Source organism: Ornithorhynchus anatinus, chromosome 8, assembly GCF_004115215.2.
Source record: "Ornithorhynchus anatinus isolate Pmale09 chromosome 8, mOrnAna1.pri.v4, whole genome shotgun sequence".
Taxonomy (NCBI): domain Eukaryota; kingdom Metazoa; phylum Chordata; class Mammalia; order Monotremata; family Ornithorhynchidae; genus Ornithorhynchus; species Ornithorhynchus anatinus.
Genome location: NC_041735.1, coordinates 36,914,359 through 36,937,727, shown reverse-complemented (window position 1 = coordinate 36,937,727; position 23,369 = coordinate 36,914,359). Strand labels below are relative to the sequence as shown.

At 41.5% G+C, this 23,369-nt stretch overlaps 2 non-coding genes across 2 annotated transcripts; both read left to right on the top strand.

The window, feature by feature from the left end:
- The first annotated feature begins 12,595 nt into the window (after positions 1–12,595).
- On the top strand, positions 12,596–12,733 carry LOC114813941. Its single transcript, XR_003761685.1, has one exon. It is a non-coding gene; the product is annotated as a small nucleolar RNA SNORA7 (small nucleolar RNA).
- Positions 12,734–17,913: 5,180 nt separating this feature from the next.
- On the top strand, positions 17,914–18,051 carry LOC114813944. The gene has a single exon (XR_003761688.1). It is a non-coding gene; the product is annotated as a small nucleolar RNA SNORA7 (small nucleolar RNA).
- Positions 18,052–23,369: the final 5,318 nt, after the last annotated feature.

The window sequence follows — 23,369 nt, the reverse complement described above, 5'->3', positions numbered from 1 at the left end:
TATTGGTTAAGTACTTGCTATGTGCCAGGCACTGTACTAAGCGCTGGGTGCATATGAGCAAATCGGGTTGGACAAAGTCCCTGTCCCACGTGGGGCTCACGGTCTCAATCCCCATTATGCAGATGAGGTAACTGAGGCACAGAGAAGTAAGTGACCTGCCCAAGGTCGCACAGCAGACAAGTGCTGGAGCTGGGATTAGAGACCTTCTGACTCCCAGGCCCATGCTCTATCCTCTATGCCATGCTGCTTCTATCAGGAATGGCTTAGGTACAATCCTACCTTCAAGCAGAGGGATGGATCTGACTTCTCAAAATCCATTCTTGCCATATGATTCTACATTAAAGAACACAAACCCAGTCGAATTTCTGTGCAGGCCATCCAAAAACAAGAACATAGGTCAATTCAATTACTCCCAAAAGATATCAGAGCCAAGTAACACTATATATGTTTCTTTGTTTTTCGTTTCTACTGTGCCTCAATCTTCCCTCTATGTGGCTATGTATGTTTTACGTGTGTGTGTGTGTGTGTATGCTTGAGAGCTCTCACCTCCAGCGACCTGAAGTTTTGCCACCACTGGCTTTCTGCTCTGATTATTGCAAATGAGTGTGATTTTTAAAAATGTGTAGATTTTCAGTTAAAGAAAATAGGGGGGGAAGGAGAAGGAGAGTGATCTTAAAGAGACAGGAAATAAGTGTGAAGGAAGGAGAAAGGTGAATGGAAAAGTAAACTATTTTTCCACTCTTGTGTCCTATTTTAAAGGGATCATCATAAATCCAGGGCTGACAGTTTCTGAGTACACTAATAGTGTAGGCAGACTTTTGTCTCCCCACTCTAGATTGTAAGCTCCTTATGGGCAGAGAACATGCCTACCAATTTTGTTGCAGTATACCCAGTATACCAAGTGCTTAGTACAGTGCTCTGAACAGAATAAGTGCTCCATAAATACCACTGATTGATTAATTGGTCAAGAGATTAGTTGTTGATCTGCCTGGAGGTTATCACCACTGACCCTCTATTCCTGGGTAATAGGAATGTCCCACTAGGTAATCATTATTGAAGGGGTCACACATCAAGATCACAGATCCTCTTTATTGAAGAGACCAACTGGGCCCACATACCAGGCTGCACCATCCCAGTATAATCTGGTAGATGTACAACTTGCCTCATATAGGTAAAAGGTTACAAACTCCCAAATGCATCCAGATTCCCCTCCTCAGTACCTAGTCCAACAAAGAGTCCCACATGATGAACAGATTCCTCCTTTCTTTAGTTGACAATATGCGGGAACATGCGGGATCCCTTTCTCCCAAGATAATCCTCTTCTGATAATATAAGCAATATTGATTCCTTCTCCTTTAATGGGAACCCTTTCCTTGAGAGATTCCTCTGTTGATGGTGGTATTCATGAACCTTCTCCTTGAGCAGTTCCAGAGGTGACCAGATTGTCCACCTTGGACTGATGTAGGCTCAGTGCCAGTGTCTTGTAGCGATTTTTGGCAGATGGCAGGCCAGGTGCTTAGTGGTTCCCTGCAATTTTAAGTTTCTATTCATTCATTCATTCAATCATATTTATTGAGCTCTTACTTGTGCAGAGCACCTTACAAAGTGCTTGGAAAGTACAGTTCAGTACTAAAGAGAGACAATCCCTGCCCACAAAGGGCTTACAGTCTAGAAATGGGGAGACAGACATCAAAACAAGTAAACAGGCATCAATAGCATCAATATAAATGAATAGAATTATAGATATATACGCATCAAAAGAAGTAAACAGGCAATATTCTATGAATAATAAAGCTAAATTCGGCCACTGAACAGAACACCAGGCAAGGTGCACTGCAATCCTTTCGTTGGAATCATTATACCAATTAACACTTTACTAGTGGGATCCTTTAATCATACCCAAACAGGTGGGAGGAGAAGGAGATAAGGTTCTGATGGACTGAATCCATGAGACTTCTTTTTTCTGTTTTCCAATGTGTGCATTAAAGGGTGATCCACCAGAGAACAGGCTGTCCTGGACTAGAAACTAGGGATGGATGATTCTACTGTAGTTAAAGCGTACCCCCTGGAAACGAAATTAACCTTGAGGCATTCTGAGAAGTCCCTGATCTGGCTTCCCCCACCAGCATTACTAAGAATGAAACCCTTTGCTGTGAGAACTCTAGTTGTGTTACTGGTAAATCATGAGAATGATGCTAGGGCAAGAGTTCTTCAGACTACAGGGTTCAATGTTTCTCTCCCCTCCCACCTCCCAGTTCCACCAGAGTTCATGAAAAAATAATCCCTCTGCTACAATAAAAGGCTCGTGAAGTTTGAACCAAGGAAGGAGATTTCGCTCCATTCCTAAACTAAAATTTAGATATAGAACTGTAGACCTGAGCAACCTCTGAAAGGAAATGGAAAGGAAAGTCCCCTGTCTGTCACACGCTTTAAGGCTCCCTCCTGATATTTTTCAGAATAAATCCTTTGGTGCTCCTGAAATCCATATATTTGACTCACATAATGATATTTTCCATTTAAATGCCCTAGTGGGCCTGAGGTGGGGGTTCAGTTGCTAAACAAGAGGGCTCCTATTCCAATTTTAATTAAGAGTTCTCTGAATGACTGGATATATTTTTCTGTGGTGATTGGCCCTTCTTTTAGAAACTTATGATTGTTTTTGAGGGTTTTAAAGGCAAGAAATTGAAGTGAAAAACCACGTCAACCTGAACCAAGAAACGAATGTGGTTAAAACATTTAACGGTGAATGCCTGAGGAAGAAGAAAGCAGCATGGATTTATTTCAGTAAAATCAGTCAGTGGTATTTGTTGAGTGCTTATTTTTGTAACAGAGCACTGTATTAAGTGCTTGGGAAATTAAGGAGCTTGCAGGCTAGAGGGGAAGAAAGACATTAATACAAATAAATTACGGGTATGTACATAAGTGTGGTAGGGCTGAGGTAGAATGGATACCAAGTGCTCTAAGGATACAGATCCAAGTGCATAGGCAGGAGGGAAAGGGAGTAGGGGAAAAGAGGGCTTAATCAGGGAAGGCGTCCTGGAGGAAGTATGACTTTAATAAGATTTCAAAGGTAGTCTGTTGTATATACACAAGGAGGGAGTAGGTCAGAGGATGTGTCTCCCCCTAAACTGTAAGCTCACTGTGGGCAGGGAAAGGGTCTACCAACTCTGTTGTATTGTAATCCCCCAAGCACTTAGTACAGTGCCCTGCACATAGTTAACACTCAATAAATGCAATTGATCGATGGATTGATTGATGTGGGCAAGGGGTCAGCAGAGAGGTAGATGAGATCAAGGTACAATAAATTAGTTGGAGTAGGATGAGTAAATAGTGTGGGCTGGGTTGTATTAGGAAATTAGCAAGGTAAGAAAGGAGGGGGTGAGCTGATTGAGTATTTTAAGCAAGGAGTTTTGTTTTATGTGGAAGTGGATGGGCCACCACTGGAGGTTATGAGGAGTGGGGAAGTGCGGACTGAATTTTTTTTAGAAAAATTATCCATGCAGCAAGAGTGAAGTGTGGACTGGAGTGGGGAGAGACAAGAAGCAGAGAGGTCAGGGCTGATGCAGTAGTCAAGGAGGGATATGATAAGTGCTTGAAAAGGCATACTAACCGTTAGAATAAAGAAGAAAGAGTGGATTTTAGTAATGTGAAGGTAGAACTGACAAGATTTGGTGACAGATTGAATATGTATGAGAGAGATGATTCGAGGATAATGCCAAGGTCACAGGCTTGTGAGATAGGGAGGATAGTGGTATTATCTGCAGTGATGGGAAAGATGGGGGAAGGACAGGATTTGGATGGGAGGATGAGGAGTTCTGTTTTGTATTGGTTTAGTTTAAGGTGTTGGCAGAACATCCAAGTGGAGTTGTCCTGAATGCAGGAGGAGATGTGAGACTGCAGAGAAGGAGATAAATCAGGCCTTGGAGATGTAGATGTGGGAATCATCCCCATAGAGATGGTAGTTAGTCATGGGAGTGAATGACTTCTCCAAGAGAGTGGATGTAGTTGGAGAATAGAAGGACTCAGAACTGAGCTTTGAGTGTCTCACCACTGTCAGAGGGTGGGAGGCAGAGGAGGAGCCTGTGAAAAAGACTGAGAAGAAGCAGTCAGAGAGATAGGAGAACCTGGAAAGAACAAAATCAGTGAAGCCAAGGTTGGATAATGTTTCAGGAATGGGTCAGGGTGGATAGTGGCCGTCAGATTTGGGAGTTTTGCTACTGGGCCAAGAACTGCTTTAAAGAAGCCAAGAGGATTTGCCATCGATGATGGTATGTGTTGAATGATAACACATACCTTGGCCTCAACTGTCTAGCTCTTTTGTGAGAAAGTGTTTGGAGCCATGAATTTTCAAGAAAATTATCTCAATTCTCCACTTCACTTTGTTGTGTCTAGAAACTAACCAAGGTATATGCCCATTATTTTCAAGATATATTCAAGGGTTTAGGAAATCCAGTGCAGAAGAAGCCCTGATGCTGAAAAGAAAAATGTGACAAAACAGCTAGGATACCGCATTAGAGAAGCAGCGTGGCTCAATGGAAAGAGCTAGGGCTTGGGAGTCAGAGGTCATGGGTTCTAATCCCACTCCTCCACTAGTCTGCTGTGTGACCTTAGACAAGTCACTTAACTTCTCTGTGCCTCAGTTACTTCATCTGTAAAAATGGGGATTAAAAAAAATGAATGTGAGCCCCTTGTGGGACAATCTGATTGCCCTGTATCTACCGCAGTGCTTAGAACAGTGCTCTGCACATAGTAAGCGCTTAACAAATACCATAATAATAATAATAATTGCTTAGAAAGATGTGATTGTCAGGAACCTTTCTCCATACTCTCCAATCTCCTTTTCCCACCAAAAGCCAAACTCCCTGACACTATTTCTTGTTATATCTCACAGACCTTACACTTGTATGCTCAGTTGAGGTAAAAAGTACACAAGGATTTGATTACTCACCTTTCTTCCCTTCTACCATGTCTGAGGACAAGGAGGAGAGGTCTCTTCCATATGGCTTTGGGAGTCTACTATTTCTTAGCTTTGTAAACAACTTTATTTACAACAAAACAACAAGCTAGCTTTTGGTGGATTTCAAAAACCAAATTAAACATTGGTAAAATGTTCCAAGCCTTCTAATGTTTTGTTCTTGTTCTATGTCTTTCATTCAGTGCTATTAAAGCATTTCAAAACCCAAATAAATTCCTAGAGCTTTATAATGGCCCTGTGAAGCCTGGTGCTTATTTTTTAATTCTTTTTGCCATTAGGGAAACAGAAATAGATATCATGTCTACAGAAAATGAACAGTGTGAAAATAAATATTTTTAAAAACTGAGGCTGAAAAATCCAAAGAAGCTGAAGAAATATAAGAAATCTGAGTGAATGCTATCTGCTAATTAATGGCCATTGTCCTCACAGACTCATTTTCAACTCAGTGAAAAGGGGGTTGGCAACTAATATTTCTGTCACAATTTAGCACAGTTCGCCATGCTGGAAGCAGAGTGAGCATATGGAGAGAGGCAGCTATTCAGGAATGTAAGATTTTCCCCGAGCTCTGCTTAATCTAGTGGATTGTTCTTTCCCCCTAATCCTGCTACCTTCCTGCCTGAGTTTAGGGGACTACTCTGGCCTCTTATCAGCCTTTCGGCCACTTCTTGCACTTTGGAATTTATTTATTTATGGTCCTCCTCAGCACTTGTGATTGATTAAATATTTAATATTATGTATTGTTTTCACTGCTTTTGAATCTTTCTATGCCTGTCTTCCCGTGTTAGAGTCTAAGCTACCTGTGGGCAGAGAACTTATCTGGCTCTTCTTTTGTATGCTCCAAAGTGCTTAGTAGAATGCAATGCATTCAAGTAGGACAGAATTCCTGATATAGGCCCAAAGGTGAGATCAGTAGGGGGAACTTCCTTAATGGAGAGTTGAGTGAGATGACCCCAAAACCTTCATCTAGGGTATGGCTAACATTGGGGAGGTAGTTACAGTCATGCCTTACATGGAAATTACTCCTGGAAAATTCAGCTGAAAACAGTATCACACAACCAGAGGGTTATTTAGGGGCTGAGCTCAAAGCAAGGTCCCAAATTAATGTGACAAGTTCTCTTGTTCAGCAATTTCACGATGGCTCCTTTCCAAGAAACCCAACTAGAAAATGCTTGTCCACATGAAATAAATGGGAGGAAATATTAAAAGAAATTGTGTGGCTTGCACATCTTTCTTCTCAGCACAATTTACAATGGAATGAGAGGTAATTTAGTAACTAGTATCCATCTCTCTGGTCATTTCTTTCTTTCACAAACTTATTGGGTGTCTGTTTCCCCCTCTAGATTGTGAGCTGCTTGAGAATGGGAATAATGTTTTCTAACTCTACTCTCCCAAACATTTAGTGCAGTGCTCTGCCCACAGTAGGCATTCACTAAATACTAGATATTTAAATAATAGGTATTTCTGTAGCAATTCAGTGTGGATTGCTTGACAGATACTGAGTTGGATTCGTGGAAAGTCCTAACAGCACTAAAACAACTTATCTAAAATTAAACATAAAATGGTCCAGTTTTTACAAATCTAGTCAGGTAATATATGTTGTCCAACCCAGTATAAGAATGTACCAGATTAGTACAGCCTACCTGTGTGCAGGTGGGCTAATGGGAAAAGTGAGGCCTGGGAGTAGAGGACCTGGGTTTTAATCCTGGTTCCACCATTTACCTTCTGGGTGACCTTGGCCAAGTCACTTATCAATTAAGGACTCAATCAATAGTATTCATTCATTCAATTGTTTTTATGGAGTGCTTAATGTGTGCAGAACACTGTACTAAGCACTTGGAATTTATTGAGCACTTACTGTGTGCAGAACACTGTACTAAGCATTTGGGAGAGTACAAAATAACAGAGTTAGTTTCCCCACAAAGAGCTTAGAGTCTACAGGTGCTTACAGTCTACAGTCACTTAACTTCTCTGTACCTTGGTTTCCTCACCTATAAAGTAGGGGTATAATACTGTGAGTCCTGTGTTAAGGATTGTCTATGTCCTAATTTTCTGGAACCTAACCATAAGCACTTAGTTCAGTGTTTGGTATGTAGTAAGTGCCTACAAATGCCACAATTATTTATTATTTCTGTTGGTAGGGAAGAAACTGTTCTAATAGGAGTAACTTTCGCCACTGTAGATAAGGAGGCTTTATTTCCCATCCAATCTCTGTCCACTGGAGCTGGGGGACTCTGGCAGGTGGAATCCTTTTCCCACCCGCATATTAGTGCCACAGGTGATCACGGATCAACCTTTCTCTTGGGCCCTATCCCCAGGTGGCCTCCAGGGCTGTGGATTGGGTGCAGTCTGCTACAGCCCCTTCTTCTTGAACAGAAGAGGTGCCAAATGGCACATCCTCCTCAGGCTAAGCAAGAGGATTCTAGCTGGGTTGAGTGATGTTTTGATGCATGCATGCTCATTCTATAATTTTAGATGATTTGTTAGTTTTGTTCGATTGCCTTATGGAAACTCTAAGTCTCTGACCCAGGTCACTCTGAACTGATCCCAATCAATCTGGGATTTAATCTATTGATTAAAATATTGCATTCGATTTCACATTACAGAGAATATAAAGAAATATAAATATAAGGTGTCTTTTAAGAAGTCACACAAACCTTTTCTCTTCAGATTTTTCAGTTGTGATATTACCAAGGAAAGTAAAGGAAGTATATGTGCCTATAACAGGCTCAGCACTCAGTGGTTCTTTGACTCTTTGATTAATCAATCAATTAAAGGTATTTATTGAATGCTTATGGTGCAGCGTACTGCATTAGGTGTTTTGATCAGGAGAGGTGGTCCAGACTGGGGACCCAGACTCTCCTTGAGAGGGGGCTGTGTCAGCTGGAGACCTCTCTGCTTATATGGGAAGGTGTTTTTATTTGAAGCACTTTCTGTTCAAGCCAAGGCAACAGGCCATCATAGGAGGAACAAGGTGATGGTTGTCCTTTCCCCTGGTGTGGATGGACCATCTACCATCCTTAACTTCTCCCTCTAATATCCCATCAGAGACCAGTCTTCTATAAATCTAGTTTTTCTTTTTGAGTTTTGGGTTTTCTTTTTGAGCCTTCTGATTATAATAATAATTGTGGTACTTTTTAACATATTTATTAAGCACTTACTTTATGTCAAACACCATTCTAAGCACCGGGGTAGGTACAAGTAAATTAGATCAGACAAAGTCCTTGTCCTTCATGGGGTTCACAGTCAAAATAGGAGGAAGAACAGGTATCAATCCCCATTTTACTGGGCTGGGAACCCGTCTTCTGACTCCCAGGCCCATGGTCTTTCCAGTAGGCCATGCTACTTCTCTTGCATTTTATGTGTGCTATAATCAAGTCCTACATGGAGCTCACATTCCAGCTAGGAAGGAGAACAGGTATTGAATCCCCATTTTGCAGATGGAATAACTGAAGCACAGAAACTTTAAGTGACTTGCCCAAAGTCACACAACAGGTAAGTGGGTGAAGCTGGATTAGAACCCAGATCCTCTGACTCCCAGGCCCATGCTCTTTCCACTAAGCCACCCTACTTCCTATTGCTTCTAGAATCTCCAACTTTCCCTCTAACAATTCCTTATGGACTGCTTGACCAAAAATTTGGCTATGAACCTACTGATGATTTCTGACTGCCCAGCTTCCTGTGGTAATGAATTCCATATGTTTATTCACAATATAAAAAAAGCTTTTATTTGGTTCTTTTGAATTATTCACCTTCAAGTTTCCTTTAGTGCCCCCTAACCTGTAGTCATAGAACTTTACTTTAGAAGAATATTGTGATTATGGTCATCTTCAACCAATATTGCTCTTGTCTCTATTTGAAATTCCAGGTTTTCCAAATATTTTTCTTAAATGTGTTAAATGCAGTTCTTTAGCCCCTTTAGGATAATTAAGGAGCAGGGTGAGGAAAGGGGAAAGAAGGATTCCACAGTGTATTAATTTAGAATATTTCTCCCCTAAACTGAAGGTTTTTCTCTAACATTTTTTATTTTTATTTTCTTTTTTCTAAGCAGCAATTAACTGGTGCTTTTAGAAAAGAGTGATTTTCTTTTTCAGTGGAAGTCACTGTTTATTTTTTGAAATTCTAGTGCTTGCTTTAATCTTACTTATGTTGAAACATTTGAAAGCTAAATTGTCGTTTTAAAAGTCATCGCCAATTATCCAGACAGGAATTTGCAAAGGTCAATGGGAAAAAAACAAATCCACTCCCCACCCCAAACACACACATGCACACACAAAAAAAGAAGCCAAATGAGCCTTTAGGTCAAGGTTCTTGAAGGTTAATTAATTCTTTAAGACAATGTAGTAGAAATGCAAGAAGCACCATATTATTTAAATATTGCATTCGATTTCACTTTACAGAGAATATAAAGAAATATAAATATAAGGTGTCTTTCAAGAAGTCACACAAACCTTTTCTCTTCAGATTTTTCAGTTGTGATGTTACCAAGGAAAGTAAAGGAAGTATATGTGCCTATAACAGGCTCAGCACTCAGTGGTTCTTTGACTCTTTGATTAATCAATCAATTAAAGGTATTTATTGAATGCTTACTGGGTGCAGCATACTGCATTGGGTGTTTTGAAAAATAGAATACAACAGAGTTGGTAGAGACATTCCCTACCCCCAGAAGCTTACAATCTAGAGAAAAGTGGACATCGATTAACCATAGTATTTATTGAGTATCTGCTTTATGTGAAGCACTGTACTAAGTGTTCAGGAAATACAGAGAATTTGGCAGGGATCGATACATTCTGCAAAAAAAACACTACTAAATCAGTTGTGATCTCACCACGTAATATCTTCCTTCTGATCCTGTGTAGATGGACATGGAGGAAGACACTAGGAATGCACCCTTGGCAGGCAAACTGGGGAGGAGAAATCTCAAAGCTTTCATTTCACTTTGAAATGCCAATAGTTAAAATAGACTGTCCTACCACCATTTTCTCCTCCTGTTTTGTTTGTAGTGATGACCTGCTAGATATTTTTGAATCTGGGAAAAATCTTTTGAGCCTTCTGTACATCTTGTTACTGGGGGAGGGGCCACCCCACTTCCATTGGACTGGTTTCTTCTCCAAGTGCTGATGTTTATATATGTGCATTTGTTAATTTATAGCTTTAAAAATGTAACACTGAAACAACTTTCCTAGTCAAAGTTCCTTTCCAAAATTTTTCCTCAAAGCCCCTCTGAAACTGCAGGAGGCATTTCCCAGTTAAATTTTCTTTCCCCAGGTCGTAGACTCCTGACTAACACTCCAGGTCTTTTGCATCATCGTTGCATTTATGCAGCTCCCCACCCATAGCTGACCTGTACATATCAACTTACATTCATTCTTTACTATTTAAACTATTGTTCATACACAAATTCAGCACTCAATTCTCTTCTTTTTATTCATAATTCATTTTGTGACTGTCCCCCCACTAGACTGTAAAATCCTTAATGGCGGGAATCATGTCTTCTAACTCTACTTTTCTAAGGTTTTAGAATAGTGCTCTGCACACAGTTGGTACTCAAGAAACATTATTGATTGACTGCTTGATCCTGAAGAGTTCAAAGTGCTGAAGAAAGGACTCCTAACTTCCAACACCATATTCCTCACAAACCCAGCAACAGAAGGCTAAGAGGCAGGGCCACTGGAGGATAAGGAGGAAGGAAGAGTGAGAGGAAAACCAGAAAGGGAAGACTAAAAGGGGAGGAAGAGTTGGGCGCCAAAGCAACAGGGAACCTAATAGGAATTCAACTGCCTTCGCCGTATAGTTCCTACCTGCTACCTGGGGAGGGGAGGAGCATGATGGGTGGCAAGGAAAACAGGGGCAGGAGAGAAAGCACAATGGTTTGTAGGGAGGAGTGGGAGGACTGAAAACTATGTAACCTCTCCCCCATTGGTCAATTATTTGGCCTCCAGATTAGGCCAATGTCAAGCTATCCTGGTGACCTTATAGAATTATACTGTCATGGAAATATAAACCTCAAACCTAGGCCTACCTACATTTCCTGTATGGTAGTGAATTCTGGTATTACTAAATAGATTCAGATATCACTAAGTCATTGACTTGGAGTACTCTATTATATTTAAAGTCTTACAAGATGCAGGCAAAAATTACCCCCTCTCACCAGATGGTAATAGGAGTGAGGCAACTAACAAGAGACTCTCTGCCATGACCCAGTTGGTCTTGGAATTGGTAGGTCTGCCCTGTGGCTTAATTTGGGTCCTTAGAACAGTTACTCTAATCTTTACAGAAGGTCTCTTTGCAAGCAGCACACCCCAGCTTTCTTTCCCAGCCTGTACTATAACCAGGTGACAATTGTTGATTCTGCAGTAGTTCAGACTGACAATTCTGGCTTTTGCCCCTGGTTTGCTGGGCATTTTGGGACAATCACCAATCTCTTCTGGCCTCAGTTTCCCCTCAGCTGTAAAGTAGGAATAAGGTTCTTTTCCACTAAAAGCCCTAATAGACCTTTAGCTCCTTAATCACACCAACTCTCAGTAGATAACTCCTTTGAATAGTAAAGCTGTCGGTTCAAAGATAGCATTGCTAAGAAAGAGATTGTAGCCAATGATTTGAGTGTCAAGCTGTTCAGTAAAAGCAAGCATTTCATCTAAATCATCTTGCACGCTCCTAAGTGCTTTGTATAGTGCTCTGCATATAAGTGCTCAGTAAGTACCACTGATGATGATGAAATGAAGATCAGAACTCCCATTTAGAAATGGAAAAGCAAGCTCTAATCTCTCCACTCTGAAGGAGAGGGGGTCTGGATTACTCTACCATTCTGTATGTTCTCCCCTTGCTTAAAAATCATGCCATAATTTCAACCTGCACCCTCCTCCCTGTACAAGAAAGAGAAATGGCCTGAATGCATAAAGAACATTCACCTTTTCTAATTCCTGGCATTCCTTCAGGCTAAAGGAATTCCATAATTGTATAAGATGCAAATGTTCAAAACAGAGTAGCTGAGGAAGGAAGCCTTGGAGAGTGACCTTTTTTAAATTCTACATTGGAAGGAAACTCTTTGAGCTTGGATTCTCTGTGCTAGAATCTGTCGAGTGGTTAACTAAACAAATCTGTGCCCCTGATTCTTGTTTTCAGAGAACACGATGACAGATTCTAGAACACATGAAAAGCTCTGATTCCTTGAAGCTGAACTCTCCGGAAGTTTTGCAAAGACCTTTTCTCCTATCAAGCCCCAGAGATGCAGTTCTGTGGGAAGGAGTAATGCAATTAAAAGAAGCTGTTTCTAAAAGAGGAAGTCCACAGGGATAAACTATTAGCTAACAAATGAACTGCTTTAACCTCAAAGGGCCCTGTGGTCAGCCCTCTTTCTGCCCCCTTAAGTAAGTGTGAAATGAGTGTCATGACATCTAAATGTATTTAAAGTTTCTGCTGGAGGGGAAACCATATGAGTTATGTGTGCTTTCCATGGAGCCTGGGGAAGAAGCCTCTCCCAAAATCATATTCCAAAGTAACAAAATGTAAACAGAACACTCCATCCTCTACAGATGATTCTTCGGTTTCCCTGACACAGACAAAGCTCCTGAGAAACCAAGATGACAGGGTCTGAAAAAAAGCTATTGGTATTTCACTGAACCCTTCTCAGGATCGCACCTGGAGAGTTTCTAGTGCTCTACCAGTCTTGATTATGGGAGAGAGAGTCAAGCAGAAGCATATCCATTCCATTCCTAGTTTGGGCAGTGGCTGGCGAGTGGAAGGCAATCTGCTACAAGTCAAAACTCACCTGGGCTGGGCAGCAGCAGCATGGGAGAGAGTCAAGGGCAGAGGTTCAAGTTGACCACCCGGAAGAAGGCAATAGTAAACCACTTCCATATTTTTAAGAAAAAAACACTTCTATGGATACACTACCAGAATGGTTGCAGATGGAGGTAGGGTGTTCTGGGAGAGATATGTCCATGGAGCCGCTATGGGTCGGTAACGATTCGACAACATAAGACAAGACATCATTGAAATGCCACAGGATCAGGCCTCCATTAAGGATGGGTGTGCTGAAGGCAAAATTCGGCAGTGTTGTCGTCTCTGTTATAGGATTGGTGACTGGTAATGATTTTTCTCCAGAGGAAACAACTCCACTACCCAAGATTTCCCTTCATATGTGATTGCAGGAGGATGAGGATTATAAAGCATTGTGTAGGTGAGGGGGGAGAAAGAGGAGAAAAATCCCTTAAGAGATTTTGATTGATGAAAGACTGTAGTTGAGGAGCTGGAGAGTGAGATAGATGAAGAGGGATGGGTTGGTCCAGTGTATATTGTAATTCAGCTTTGGCCCAAGCTTTAGTGGACTTAAATCTTCAGGAAAATTTCCCTTTGGAAGGTTCACCTGCAGAAACTTTCCAACCTTCTTTTTTTCTTCTTCTTCACTAAATTCTCTGGAGGCATGTAAAGATGCAGCTGAATTCTTTGGAGAATTTCTGAAGGGTAAACATGCTCTGAGATGCCTTATCATCCCCAGAGCTGGGTTTGGGAAAAAAAACATCTCCAATTCACAGCTTGTTTAGATATTGAAAATACTATGAAAAACTATTTGTAGTATCTTGAAAATGACATATCCTGGGATCATCTATGCTATGGAAATGAAAGTTATTCTTAAATTAGGTTTCTTCTATGAGGTGGGATTGTATTGTTTGTTTGACCCTCCTCCGGGATCCACCCGAACCTGGCAGGGACATGTAGAAAAGGTGGTAAAGGCCTGGGAGTGGAGCTCTTTAAAATAAATGCTAGTGAATGTGATAAGGGCAGCGGAGGTTAAGGGGAGTCTAAGAATTATGGTCTTGCCAAAGGTTTAGAAATGTCTGGGTTTATACTGGCTGGAAGAGTTTTAGCTAAGATCAAACTCGAGAAACAGATATGGAGAATCCTGGGAATGGCTTCAGCTTCATCACTGAACTTGGGTGACCTCTCAGGAGAGGTCACCCATTAGCTGAGGAAAAGTCATTATCACCTACCTCACAGTAGGATCATGTTTGCTGAAGAGATTGGAGAGGCACCCAATGAAGAGTTGGGATTGTTAGAACATAAACATCTGCATCGATGTTCATGTTTCCCAGGCTTGGTCTATCTTCCAAAGTAAAACAGAGTGGAATTCAGGGAACTGCCTTCCTCAGATCCACAGCTATTTTATTTAGCACTCCTTGTTCTATTTTTGAGGTCAGTGGAAATGCACAAATGTGGTTATTCCAGAATGGCCATTGTGGGATGGTGCTGTTTCTTGAAAGACCAATCAATCAATTGTATTTATTGAGTGCTCACCGTGTGCAGAGCACTGTACTAAATGCTTGGCTGACAGTAATAATCCAACAAATGAAGTTTTCACTCCCTTTGCAAAACAATCTCAAGAGGTCCATGGTTTGAATTTTTTTTCTAATGGTATTTGTTAAGCACATACAATGTGCTAGGCACTGTACTGAGAACTTCGGTTAGGTATCAGTTAATCAGGTTGGACACAGTCTCTGCCCCACATGGGCACACAGTCTTAATCCCCATTTTACAGATGAGGTAACTGAGGCACAGAGAAGTGAAATGAGTTGCCTAAGATCACACAGCAAACATGTGGCAGAACGAGGATTAGAACTCAAGTACTTCTGACTCCCAACCTGTACTGTATCCACTAGACCTTCCTACTTTAGGTGTTTGGAGTGTTTGCTTCTGTTGTGAGGTAGAAGAATGCTAACTCCCTGAGTCTCAAGAATTCCTTATTTTGAAGGCTGCAACCAAAATATCAATGGGCCCAAATTTTGACTATCCAGATAGTGACATGGTCACTTTGTTAAATGTAGAATGAGGCTGGATCATTTTAGTTGCCTGGAAAGACAGCAGTGCAACTCTCAATTTAGGTTACTCCTCACCTTTCTCACTGAGAATTCAGGGATTGGTGGTAAGGATAGGGGGGCTGATGTCGTCCAGCCTGTTCTCTTAGTGGGCCATTTTACCTGGCACCTAGGGATTGAAAATCACCAGAAATCCAGCCCTGAACATTCACTCAATGGGGCTTCCCGGGGTTCAGTGAATCAGCTGAAATGAAAGTCCCAAAACTGGATGAAAACCCAGATGGTAAATCAGATTACGTTGTATCCACCCAACTTCTCACTTGGCAGGTGCTATCTTTGGACTGCTGGCTGGAAACATGCCATTTGATGTGATAGCCATGCCATGCAGTTCTTCTGAAAGTAGACTCCACCTTACTGTGTGCCCCCTCCAGATGAATAACACTACTTGATGTTGAAACAGAAATGGAACTTTTCATCTGGACCTCTCAGTATCCTGGCCCATGTCAGTGATTCACTTTGATCACACCTGCATGGAGCCAGCATCTTTGCTGAGATTATTTTTTTTAATGGTATTCTTTAAGCATTTACTATCCTGTACTAAGCACTGGGGTAGAAACAAGCTAATCATGTTCCACACTGGGGCTCACAGTCTGAATTCCATTTTCCAGATTAGGTAATTGAGGCTCAGAGAAGTTAAGTGACTTGCTTAAGGTCACACAGCAGACAAGTGGCAGAGCTGGTATTAGAACCCAGGTCCTTCTGACTCCCAAGCCCATGTTCTATCCATTAGGTATTGCTGTTTTAGCTGCTTTTTCTGAACATTTCAATTTTGACAGGAGAAAGGTAATACTAATTGCTAAACAAAAGCTTGTGGAGGTTTTCTCTCACAAGCAAAAAATAACTTTTTGGAGTCCTGTACCTCTTGTCCTGTCTCAGAGTGCACCCCACCATCATCATCAATCTTCATCCTCAACATCATCAACAGCAGGTATTAAAATCCTATTATATGCAGAGCATCGTAATAATACAACAGAGTTAGTAGACACCTTACCCACCCACAACTAGTTTACAGTCCAGAGAATAAAACCCTTAGAACTCCAACTTTAGGATACCCTCTAGAATGATAGTCTGTTTATGCATACTTCTGGTGTGCTCTGCACACACTAAGCGCTCAATATATGTGATTGAATGAATGGTCATTTTCCACTCCCAAGAGGTGGATTTCACATGTGGCCCAGTCCTACCAAGCCTCTGGTTGATGAGGAGGTGGTTGTGTTTTTGTTACTTTTTCTCCATTTCTGTCTCTTCCCCTGCCTCCCATTCCTCTCTTCCCTTCCTCTTTTGTTGCAGTGGTCTGGAACTTTGGACTCAACAGGAAAAGGGAAAAGAACAAGTAGGAGGAAAGGTGAGGGAAGTGGAAAAAAAGGGTCTACAAGGGTGAGGAAGGGTGTAACACAGCAAGGAAGAAAGTTGTCCCTAGACGGAACAAAATGAGATGAGACTAAACAAAACTGTCTAAAGAAAACATCTAAAATACGAGTAAGAGATTTGCCCACTTTTTGAATTCCAAAGGAATTCACTACTCCCTATTCATCATGCCAAACTTAATGTCCTAGCTTTGCAATTTGCATTTACTCATCTTACTATCTTTGGATATGGAGTCTCAGAAAAATAAATTGATTGCATTTTTTATGTAATAAGAATAAAACTAATACAATTCAAATTTTACCATATATTATTTTCTAAGGAGAGACAGTGACAGAGACTCAGACAGTTAATCTGAGCAACAACTGCCAATCGGCAAATTACTAGGCCAATCTGAAACCAAGCCTGAGGATTCAATCTCATAAAAATAAATCCTTCTAGGCCTGCCCAAAATAAATAGAAGCAGCATGGCCTAGTGGAAAGAACATGGGACTGGGAGTCAGGAGACCTGGGTTCTAATCCTGGCCCCACCATTTGCCTGCTGAGTGACCTTGTACAAGTCATTGAACTTCTTTGTGCCTCAGGTACCTCATCTGCAAAATAATAATAATTATGGTATTTGTTAAGCACTTACTTTGTGCCAAGCACTGTTCTAAGCACTGGGGTAGATACAAGGTAATCAGTTTGTCCCATGTGGATCTCACACTTTTAATCCCTATTTTACAGGTGAAGAAACTGAGGTACAGAGAAGTTAAGTGACTTGCTCAAGGTCACACAGCAGACAAGTGGCGGAGCTGGGATTAGAACCTACATCCTCTGACTCCCAAGCCTGTCCTCTTTCCATTAAGTCACAAATATCTGTTCTTCCTCTCCTTTAGTCCCATGTGGGACAGGGTCCAGTCCACTTGAGTTGTATCTATCCCTGCGCTTAGTAGAGTAATGGGCACATATCACAATTATCATATTTATTATATTATAGATATTGTAATAATAATAAACACCTTCCAGTCAATCTGCATACATGTGAACAAAATCAACTATTGCAAATCCCCTCATTATTTTGTTTTCCGATAGCCTGTGAGGGAAGACAACATGATGGGAGAAGTGACTGCCAGGTGTAGAGGGAAGAAAAGGGAAACAGGAAAGTCACAATAATAATAGTAATTGTGGTATTTGTTAAGCACTTACTATATGCCAAGCACTGTACTAAGTGCTGGGGTGGAAACAAGCAGATTGGATTGGACGCAGACCCTGTCCCACTTTGGGCTCACAGCCTCAATTCCCATTATATAGATGGGGTAACTGAGCCACAGAGAAGTGAAACGCTTGCCCAAGGTCACACAGCAGACAAGTGGCGGAGCTGGGATTAGAACCCAGGTCCTCCTGACTCCCAGGCCTGTTCTCTATCCACTAGACCACGCTACTCTGATCCAACACTTTTCAGTACCTGATAATCACCATTCTGGCCCTCTACCTACTCTCCACTGTCTTTTCCCCTCCCCACCTCCCAACCTGCACTTTCTGGGTTTAGACCAGATGGACAATGGAGAGAGCAAGGAAAGAAAGTGCACTGGAGATCGCGGATAGCATCACATACCTATTTCAGCTCTCTCCGGGCTTTCTCAGGCTGCTCCAGAGTCTGGAAAAGAAATAATGATGATTTAATTGTTGTATTTGTTTAGCACTTACTTTGTGCCAGGGCCCCTCTCCGGGTCACACCTGGGGAGTTTCCAGTACTCTATCAGTCTTGACTATAGGAGGAAAAGTCAAGCAGAGGCCTACCCATTCCATTCCTAGCTTGGGTAGTGGCTAGCAAATGGAAGGCCATCTGCTACAAATCCAAACTCACCTGTGCTGGACAGTAGCGGCATGGGAGAGAGTCGAGGGTGGAGACTCAAGTTAACTGCGCGGAAGAAGTCAGTGGTAAACCACTTCCATATTTTTACCAAGAAAACTCTAAGGATTTACACTCCCAGAGCGATTGCAGATGGAGAGCGGGGCATTTTGGGAGAGATGTGTCCGTGCTGTTGCTATCGGTCGGAAATGACAGCATAAGATAAGGTGGTGTGCCAAACACTGTTCTGAGCACTGGAGTAGATACAAGATAATCAGTTCAGCCCCTGTCCCTGTCCCATATGGGGCTCACAGTCTACGTAGGAGGGAGAACATTACCTGTTTACAGATGAGGAAAGTGAAGCACAGAGAAGATAAGTGACCTGTCTGAGTTCACCCAGCAGGTAAGTGGCAGAGCCGGCACTCGAACCCAGTACTAGAACCGAGATCCTCTGACTTCCAGGCTCTTTCCACTAGGCCACACTGGTTCTCTATAAGAGGAGGCTCTTGCATTTCTGCTGTACAGTTGATACGCTCATCTTCCTGGCCGTCACCCTTGGACCTGTAATCGTGTAATGCCGAACAACCCATTGAACTGTAAGCTTCCTAGGCGCAGGGGTCATATCTGCCAACTGTACTGGACTCTCCCAAGCACTTAGTACAATGCTCGGTACCAAATAATGCTCAGTAAATATGATTGATTGATTTGACGATGATGGTATTGTTAAGCACTTACTATGTGTCAAGCACTGTTCTAAGAGCTGGGTTAGATACAAACTAATCAGGTTGGACACAGTCTCTGTCCCACGAGCTATGCGGAAACAGGAGCCTCTAGCACTGAAAATGGAACTTTTCTCTTAATGTCTTGGGAAAGTAGTAAGCTTGGAATAGGAATATTAGGGGGTTGTTTCAGGTGCGAAAAAACACTCAGGCTTTATAGCCTAAGCCTAATTCTCAATACTCTGCCTTTTTTTCTTGTTTAGTTACTATTTCTCCAGCAAAAATGAAGTCACTGTTCTTGGTGCAGCACAAGGACTTAAAACCATGCACTAAATTTGTGGCCCACATATCATTAGATCATTAGTGGCCTGGCAAGAGTTTTGGGTGGATTGTCCTAAAACTAAGAGGGTCCCTGTAGTTTATTAGCATCTTAGTAAGACAGATGAAACGGTTCTCCTTCTGGGTGACCCTTCTTACTTCAGTATACTTCTAAGGTAGAGGATTTGGGTCAACGATGGTTGGCAAGTGAGGAGGAAGTGAAAGGAAAAATCAATAAATGACAGCCTTGAGGAGAACAATAATAACATTTTAACTGGTAAGGGTCTGAGAGCAAGCTACCTAGGCTGCAAACGCCAAGACTAGCACAAACTTCATGCAATTTTTATGCAAACAGATTTGTGGCCTTCCTGATTACGTCACATCCCTGTTTATGGACCTTGGGAAAAACCTTGTAGAGGCCACCAACTTATAACATGGTAAGATTGAACCTTGGAACACTAGGTTCCTGCAGAATGTCTTTAATTTCTTATGAAATGTTCTAAATTCCCTTTCAGTTATGTGACAGATTCATCTTCTACATCCTGACCTCTCCTTTGAAATAAATGAATTGAAGACCAGGTACAAATAGCTAGAAATGTTGTTATTTATGAATACTGATTTTCTGTACGCCCCAGAGGTATCGTGAAATCCCAATACATTAATTCCTAATAAAAGTGAATGCATTTTTTACATCAGGCTGGAGATAATAAATTCCAGGATGGATTCATCAAAGGGAGCTAGCTGGTAATTACTGACTCTGTACTTTTTTTTCTTCATTATTTTGTTAGCACCTGATTTTTAAAAAGTGTTTCATGAATAGGCTGAAAGCTGGCATAAAAAGTATTAGCAATAATATCTTTTGCATAGAAATAGACTTATTACCGGCCAGCTGCAGCAACAATGTGGGACCGGCTTTGTGGCCACAAATAGCATCCGGTAACAGCAACATCTCTCCACCTTGCTGCAGGAAAGCATTTCACAACTCAAGGTTGCATTTCTTTTTCCTTCTTTGAACAAGGCTTCCATCTGCACTAGCAGGGACTCTTAGTGAAAGGCAGTGATAAAATATGTCTTTAATATGAGGCTTGGGACACCCAAAGTGGCCCCTTTCTCTTGACATATGTGGATAAAACTGACATTGCGGAATAGGGATATGGTGAACTGGATGAAAACAAAGGCAAGAAATGTTGTTTTGTTGAATTTATTGGAATATTTTTGAATAGTGAAACTTAATTAGCTGCCATGATCCATATGAGAATTCTCTTGCTCCTTCTCAGATGGCCGGGGCAAAAGGAGGCAGAATGGTTCATGAGGAAGAGTAATGAACTAGGAATCAGGAAACCTGGGTTCTGCCTCTGCCTAGGTAAGGACCTTGGGGGAATTCTGTTTTTCTATTTGTTGAGAAAAATGTCATCTGTACTATCACCTTTTAGATGGGATCTGGGGATAAATAAATCAGTGGATAGGAAGTATTTTGAGGGATTGGGAGGAGTACGCTATTTAAATTCAAAATATCATTTATTGGTAAAGTAAAAGCAGCAAAGCTATTATCCAAGTCAGAATCCCAGCCAAAAATGAAACTATGAATCCTTCCTCTTCCATTCTGGGATTTAGCACCTGCATCTCTGATCTCTGAAATATCTGAAGAGAGCACCTGAAGTGCTATCTTGGTTCTCTTAGGAAACATTCCTTAATGCATCACCTATTGTCATAACAGAAACCAAAAGAGCCAAATAAATGAAGTTTTGGGAAAGCTAAGGAGCTGATGTGGAAATACCAGACCTATCAGAAACCTTCTGAACATCAACATTTGCTTAAGGAATCCAAAATTTAGAGCACCATTCTAAAGGGCCAGTCCGACTTTGCCTGAATCAAGAGAAGAAGAACAAATAGAAAGGAAAAGGTCATATCAACTTAGTTTAGCAGCCTTAATGAATCTGGTCCTCTGTTTCACCGTTCCTATAGAAATAGGAACTCGGGTATTTGCATTTCCTTCCGCTGTCTGAGATACAATTCCAAAAGAAGCAGGTTTGAGAGAAGGTAAAAAAGAAGGGAAAAGAGAGAAGGCTGGTTTTTCCTCCTGATCAGTGATCAGAAGGCTGTGACCCTAGAGAAATAGTACATTCCCAGAGAAAGACTTTGAAATGAGAATTAATTAGCTTCAGAAGAAACTGAAGCTGAAAATACAATTTACATGCTTCCATAAAAGCCATCTAATGGGCTAGGAGGTGAAAAGGCGGCTGTGTTCTCTCAGTGCATTTAAGAGGGTCTTTCAGTGAGAAAGCAAGAGAAACCAATGGGTTTCTTTTCCAAAATCACTTTTCCTTCCCCCGATCTAGAAAAAGTCACATTTTTTATCTTTTTTGATGCATACAATTAAACACAATTATATAACTTTGCTTTATCAAATAAGCAGATCAGCTACCCAGGCACTACATTGGCTACTCTGAGTAAACACTTTTTTCAAGAAACTACACTCCAAGGACCATAAGCATAATGCAGTGAAAGGAATACATTTACGTTACATCACCTAGCCCCTATTAGGATATTTCTGTGATCACATTATTATGTGCTTTGTCTTCAAACAGAGACGCCTCTGCCTTTCCATCCATAAGCAGAAAAAGTACTCTCCACCCTCATTATCAGTCTCTTAGCTCCGATTCTCTCTGATGCACCGCTCCTTTACTTCAGAACTCAGGTACTTTAAGATCTACCATTGTCACCCTGATTTTAATAATATCTTATACGATCCTGCAGTTAGTTGACACTCGAGAGAGAGTATTGTGATGAGGAGGGTGGAGTGTACCTAGGGAATCTCTCGGGATGAAGAGTTCCTGAGTTATTAAGATCTCTACTTGCCGGCAGAATGTGAAGAACAGATGGAGATGGGAGGTGGAAATGGAGGCAGGGAAGAAAAACAATTATCTCTTCACTCCACGTTGTTTTCTAGGAAATCCCGACCCCTCACAGAGATTTGCAAATTACACAGAAGGGTCAGCAGAGACAAGAATCATGACTTGCCCTGACATTGGATATTTTACTGGAGTAGGTTTATGTGTCGTCTGTTTCTTGTCACAGTGGAGCCTAGCATAAAATATTGCACAAGAGGTGGAAAGGCCATCAGATATAGCCAGCATGGTGGAAAAAATGTTCTGCAGCACTGAAGCAATAGATATTGTGAGTGATTATAGGATGGGATTTGGGGAGAGTGGATGGAGTGTGGAGAGAGGAGGCAGTCAATAAGGTAGATCCCTTTCTTAACCCCCAGGGAAAAAGCTTTCAAGACACCCAGTCACCGCAGACTTTCTTCTGCCTTCCCCTACCACACTTCTGATAGAAGGTCATTTTGGGGGGGTGGCAAGACTCTCAGTAATTTTAAGTTGTGCCAAGGACTTAGTAGGGGTGGCGGGAGCCTCTGTCTAGTTGCTGAAGTGGGATGTGGTCAGCCTAGAAGTGGAGGCTTAAAAGAATAAGTGCAGTGGGGAGATGGAAAGAAAGGGAACAGACGGTTATGAAGTGGGGCTAGAGTATTAGAAGGAACCCATCCTCTCTCAGATTCCCTTCATCTAACCTGGCCTGACAGCTCAATGACTGTTAATGTCTTTCTACCCTTCTAGACTATAAATTCGTCATGGGTAGGGAATGTGATTGTAGCGGTTAGTACAGTGCTTTGCACACAGTAAGTACTCGATAAATACAATTGAATGAATAAATATTGTTGCACTATATTCTCCCGAGTGCTTATTACAGTATTATGCACATAGCAAGTGTGCAAAACATACATCTGACTGACTGACTGGCTCCTCAACCAATGCCGGCTAAGGGGTCTTGTTTAGTGGTATTCAACTCAGCCCAGTGTAGAACCAGGAGAGAAGGCTAGGAATTTTGGTTTTACTATTTAACTAGTAGAAGAAAGCCCTAGACAGTGGCTGTATGAATCTAACATAGTGAGTAATAATAGTCAATCAATTAATCATTCAATTAATCAGTTGATAGCATTTATCGAGCACCTACTGTGTACAAAACATTATGCTAAATCCATGGGAGAGCACAGTAGAATTAGAAGGAGTTAGCCATCTAGAGGAGGACGCAGATAGGAAAAGGAATTTCAGAGAGGGGGAAGAGGGAGAAGGAAATATGTGCGTGAGTTAGGATTTAAGCGATAGTCTGAGTAAGATGGATGAAAAAGTGCTTCTGGAATTCTGGGTGACATTGGGGGGACATAAACTGGGAACACTGGAAATTAAGCTGGAAAGGCCTCCTGGGGAAGATGTGATTTCAGAAGG